Genomic DNA, 6,000 nt, shown 5'->3' with positions numbered 1-6,000 from the left:
CCATTGGCACTTCTTTTAAATTTAGCAAATTCTTCCAACGCAAGGGTTACCAAACATTTTACAACAGGTGTTTACGTTGCGTTATGCAGCATATTTTTATATGGTTAAGTTATTTAAGGCGGGGATGCATTGCTTGGAGCCAAAATGATAGAGTAAAGTTTACAAAAACATAGCTAGCATTACAATTTCCTATATAAACAGTTTGCTAAATATTTCCTGCACTAAAATAATCCCAAATGCATTTGACAGTAATTTTAAACAATAAAAAAGTATTTAATATACATCACACATATAGTAAAGTGAGACACTCATTAAAGTCATTCATCGATTTGACCATCACAAGTTAAATTGATTGTGCGTTCCAATTTCGAATTGCTTGTAATTAGCACCAAACAGTTGTTGCAACTAACCTGTCCTATCGGTCTGTGGGCTCTCTGAAGCTTCTTAAAGCAAAAGACCCGCAATCACCGACCATGCTGCTATCACTGCACTCAGTGGGGAAACCCCTTCATAAGTACAGATTCTTCGTCACTTGACGTCAAGCACTAGTTGTAAATTGTGTGCTCCAATTTTAGTTGCTATCTAACTTTAGGGAGATTATTTTTTGACTTAAAAGTAATACATTTTTACCTAAAAAATTTATCTTTGGACCTATAAATATATTTTTTTGACAAAAATTTTACCAATAAAAACATATATTGATTTAAGCAATGCTTTGTTGTATAAACTACAAACTATAAAGTACTGCAATTAGTGTATTGCTTCGTCGTCAGTCATTTGTTTTGATGTTTTACTGACGATTGGTGGTTAACGAATCATATATTTTGTTGGGATTATGCAAAACTTATGAACGCTTATATAGTTGATATTTTTTGCATATCAAACAAACAAACAATTAGACCAAAGAAAAACAAGATGTTGGTTGTTTTAGAAAATTGTTCAGAAAGCAGTGTGGTGGAAATACAAGGTAACAAGACCAGCAAAAATTTCGAAACCGAACATATTTATAAATACCGAAAAAAAAACGAAAAAACACTCATCAAAAACTGTTCAATACATTTTTATGAATTCAGGAATACACAATTATCAGAGGCAAAAACGAAGTTCGGTCTGAACCTAATGCGATAAACAAGGCATGCATGGTTGATTATGCCTGCTCGCATATACCGCATACTCTAATTTTGTTAAAATAATAACTTGAGCGACAATTTTACCACAAGTTTTGTTAATTTTGTAAATGATGTTCGTGCATTTTGTAAAGATTTTCACCTGAAATAATTTTGACCTAACGTGTAATTTTTTTGACTAGTCAAAAAATAATCGCCCTACTAATAATCAATTTTATCAAAATGCTATTTTGTCCAAAGGTGATTTTTATTCTTATTAGAGGAAGCAAGGTTCAGCTATGCAGTTCAATCATTCAGCCTAAAAAGTGACATTATATGCGTAGAAATTTTTGTCTCTGATTTTAGTTAGATTTGCAGTTTTCCCGAATTCGGAAATTTTTATCTACTTGGAAAAGTCAAAAATAATCTACAGCAAAGTCTAAAATGTGATGATTTGGCGAGCGACTGTAATTATTGTCAAATTTTGCGAACCGTTGATCAGCTACAGAAGGATGTCGGTTTGGACTTGCTCCCTCTGTCTTTCAATGGACAAAATGACTTTCGAATTCTTTGTAAAATCTTGCCGACCCGCTATTCCTTGCGAAGTTTCAATGTACTGTAGATATATTTTTTAACTTGACCAACGCCCTAAATTTTACTTGACCTAGCCTATTATAGAGCGGGGACAGGTATTCCAAGGCGAACATGTTCAGGAAATGTCAATCCCAGCAGAGTTGGTTGCTTCACATCACAAAGGGTTTACGCAGGCCATTATTTCTTGGTATTTAACCGCGACCGTAGACAGACGCATCCTGGTAGTATTTTTCCTGGCGCGTTAAGATGATTGGGAAAAGTGGCGTTTGGGATTGAATATAGGTTTCGGCAATACATGATATTTGTATCAAAGCCCAGACGGTAATTCTTTTTAAAAGAGTGCCGAAATGCAATTAGATTAGAGCTTTTGGGAATAATAGAAAAATTATCTAGGATGTTATATATTTGACTTGCAAGACGCACAAGAGTCTACATTTGTGTTGCATCACTTTATTTTGTCATATAGAAATAAATGCCTATGTTATTAACTTAGGTGAATCTCAATAAGTGACAGGAGAGTATTGTAGTTAATTAGACGGCAGTAAAAATTGCTATAGCAAGCACTTTTAACTGGTGACTATGTGCTGTATATAAGCTATAGCGATTTAGACATAATGTTGGGTTTGTAGTCAGCAGTACAAAGCTATGGTAAAAAATATTGTGTATAAGAAAAATATTTCAACAGAACTAGTTTCGGCAACAGAACTGGTTTCGGCAAACGTTTTCGAAGTAGGTAATGCAAACACAACATTCGTTTTGCATAATATAAACACTTTGTAATATGATTTAAGTTGCAAAAAATGAGATGTGAAGGTAGCCTACTTGTTTACTTTCGTCTGAAATAAATCATTTTGCATTATGAAGGTGTTCTTTACCTCTTTATTTTACAGTTAATGTACAGTTTTATTTCAAACCCAACTTTACTTTTTAATAATCTATAATTTTCCAACTTAAAGAAGTTATCAGTATATAACTATATTTTCAAGAACGCTTGTTTGGGATTTCATTTCTCAACCTTGGAAACTTCCTGAAATGTTGAAAGGAAACGAGTCCGGTAATTTTTCTCGACTGGGTCCACCCGAATGGAATGCAGCAGCAAGGGCCTTGAACGTTATTGAAATTGTCGGCTTAATTTGGCTCATCGGCAGCTTCGTGGTTTACGGGATACGCAGCGGAAAATGGAAAAAGGCTGGGAACTCTTCGTACGGGATGAAGGTCACCCGCAGGCCAATTTACTTCGTTAGCCTTTCAACGTTTGTTTTCGGCTTAATAGGTTTGGTTTCTGACCAAGTTGTTCTCAACCTAGACCTAGAGCATGGCGTTGGGTCACAGGTTTACTGCAGGATTGCCACCATTTTGGGCGTTATTTGTTTTCTATATTTCTTTTTATGTTATTACTTGCTTTTTTGGCTGAGACTCCATTACCTGTATGTAAACATATCCATTATACAGGACATCAACCCGCTGTTGAAACTTTTCAAATGGTCGATACTGTCGCTGTACCTTTTCGGTATATTCGCGGTTCAGTCTTATTACGCGTACGTTCATGCGACTGAAGATTCTGGAACTGGCTGCACCGACGACGGTCCGGTTTCGATTTCCAGTTGTCCGGAGTATTTGCTGGTCAGTGTGATGTGGGTGGCACGAGCATCGTTGGTTTTCCAGTTCCTCTTTCCGCTGCGCTCTCATTTGCGCGGCAGACACGCGCAAGAGATTTTGCGCGTCGCCAAACGTATAGCAGCGATCACAGCTTGTGGTTTAGCTTGTGACGTGGCTCTATCGTTTATGATCAACTTGCATCGTGACAACGCGTTGCATCATATTAACTTAATTTACAGTATCGACATGTGTCTCCACGTGATGTTCGCTGTGCTCTCTTTCGAAAATTGGACGGAAATAGTCGCTTTCAGCAATCGGGCCAAGAAAGCCGGCCCGCGCAACTTTCACACTGCTCAAGCAGCTAAAGTTGAAGCTGTAAGCACGCCGAACATTTAAAACAGTGGTTCTCGAACTTTTTTGCACTGCACGAAAATAATAAGCACAAGTCGGCAAGGATTTGGCGACCCAACTCCAATTAGTCAATAGCATAAGTAGGTTTGACTTAATATGGGCCATGTTTCTTTTCTTGCTTCTTTAGCTCGTTCTAATTTGGAGAAATCTTGCTCAGAACTAATCTTAACAAATCTTACCACGTAAACCAGTGGTTCCCAAGCTTATATGGCTTGCGACAAAATTTGAGTAGCGACCCATAGGTTGACAAGTACGAATTTCAATGATATGATGGTGCTTTGTTATGGCCTGAAATATCATGGTTCTCTTGTTATAGTATTCAGGCTGAACAAAAAAAATGCACCTTTAAAGAGTCAAGTGTGGACTACGGTTGTAAAAGAGCTCAGGCTACTCTATCCTTTGGTAAATTGTTGTTCCGAAAAGATTGAACCCATTAGCGTTGTTGTTGTAGTTTTTGTTGTTGTTTACTTGTTAAAAAAATTGAAACGAGTTAAGTTTCGTTCGATTTACATTGCAACTTGTATTATAAAACCAACTTCTCTCAATTTCCTCAAATGTGGTTTGGTGGTAATTAGCAAACCTATATTTATCGTTGGTGGTTTGTTGAATAAATGTTGCGTTATAACCGTGAAATATAATTTCTCAACAATTCGATATTTACGTGTTATGTTTTTATTATGCTTCAGCTTTGATGTTTGCTAACGACCAAGAATCACAAAAAGGTGTAACCACATAATGATTTCCTGTGGTTGTAAGACCTTTAATCTCGCTTTTAGCATTAAAATTATTAAATTATACACGGCGCTAAACAGTAACGTGTTGTCTGCTAACAAACCGTCGTTCGGTTTAAAATAGGAGGCAAGTAAATTTTTAGCAGTTCAGTTTTTGACAATAAAAACTGACGTGAATTTACACGTGGTTAAGTTAAGTAAGCTTCCGCATAACACACGCTCAAATTTCAAATATGAATGCTGACGACCTAAAGGTTTTTGTTGTCCTTAACAACACTGTCCAACGCTGCAAAACGTCAAATTACACATATTCAGAGAAACTCAAAATAATTAAATTATATAGTTGATACTTTAGGAATTATATATACGTCTTCTTAGAAGGATTTCCCCTAGTTTCCGAAGTAAAATGAACACCCCTCTGAGGACACTAAAAACGCATCAAACTCCTCCAAATACAAATTGCGTTTTTGCTTAACGTTTTAACAGAATTTTACGTGACTTTTCGGCGACAGTTTGAGTTTAATTCTTAAAGATGTTTCCTATGAAGAATAAAAAAAGTAAGAAACACCAATTATTCATGGTAAATTTTTTATTTGTTTTTGAACATTATATGCTGTATTTTTTGCATGTGTGCAATTACTCGAAAAGAAGAGATATATTCTATTATGTAAAACTCCATTTCATTGTAATATTTCTCCTCTTTTTGGGCGTTGCAATGAGGTAGGCCTATGATTGGCTTAAACGAATTGTTTTCACAACGAGGAAATACTTTCCCTTTAATAACTGTATGCATGCAGAATATCTTACAATAAGACAACGTTATGATTGATAAACTTTCTACATGCGCTTTTTGTCTCTGTTTTGTAGGAACAACTGTTTAGGTTTAGGTTTTAATATAAAGCGCACTTTTACTTTTCTGAATATGTGATAAACTTAAATTTATTTTAGGGCGAATGTCATGTGATCAGAATGCGCATACAAACTTTGGGAATTGAGACATAATTTATTTAAAAAACACGGAGAAAAACTTCCCCTTTGAAAAAGTTAAAATCATGCCTTGTTAAGTTGATTGCCACTCTTATACCAAGCGAATTGATATATATAAGTTTATTCCATAAAACAAACTACAATCCAGTTACACACCTGTCCCATAGCATCGACTAGTTTGCAAATTGTTGGTGCGGAACTAATTGGCAATTTACGTCATTTGCGCGGCAAGCGACTGCTTTTAACACCTTTTTAGCTAACCATGCTGTATGCCAGTGGTTTATTTTGATTAAATATTGAAAAGATGTATCTGGTTTATGGCAGATACTGCTAGTTTGAAGATGTTTGTCTCGGTTTATAGCAGAAAACAACAAAGAAGATCTGTAAAAAAACATTGTGTGGTGAGTGTTTTGTTTAATTTTAAAATTTGTTAATTTGGTTTAATCGAAGGTTTGAGTGGCTATAGGTGTGGTACGGTAACGAAAACTTATTGTTTCACTGTTGTATAGGTATAAGTGTCACTGTGAATATAAGCAAGCTACTCACATTTTATGACAGTGACAAGTAAGGTT

Source organism: Ascidiella aspersa, chromosome 4 (genome assembly GCF_963924565.1).
Source record: "Ascidiella aspersa chromosome 4, kaAscAspe10.2, whole genome shotgun sequence".
Classification (NCBI taxonomy): domain Eukaryota; kingdom Metazoa; phylum Chordata; class Ascidiacea; order Phlebobranchia; family Ascidiidae; genus Ascidiella; species Ascidiella aspersa.
The sequence above is the reverse complement of the archived record's forward strand: the minus strand, read 5'-3'. Positions refer to the sequence as shown.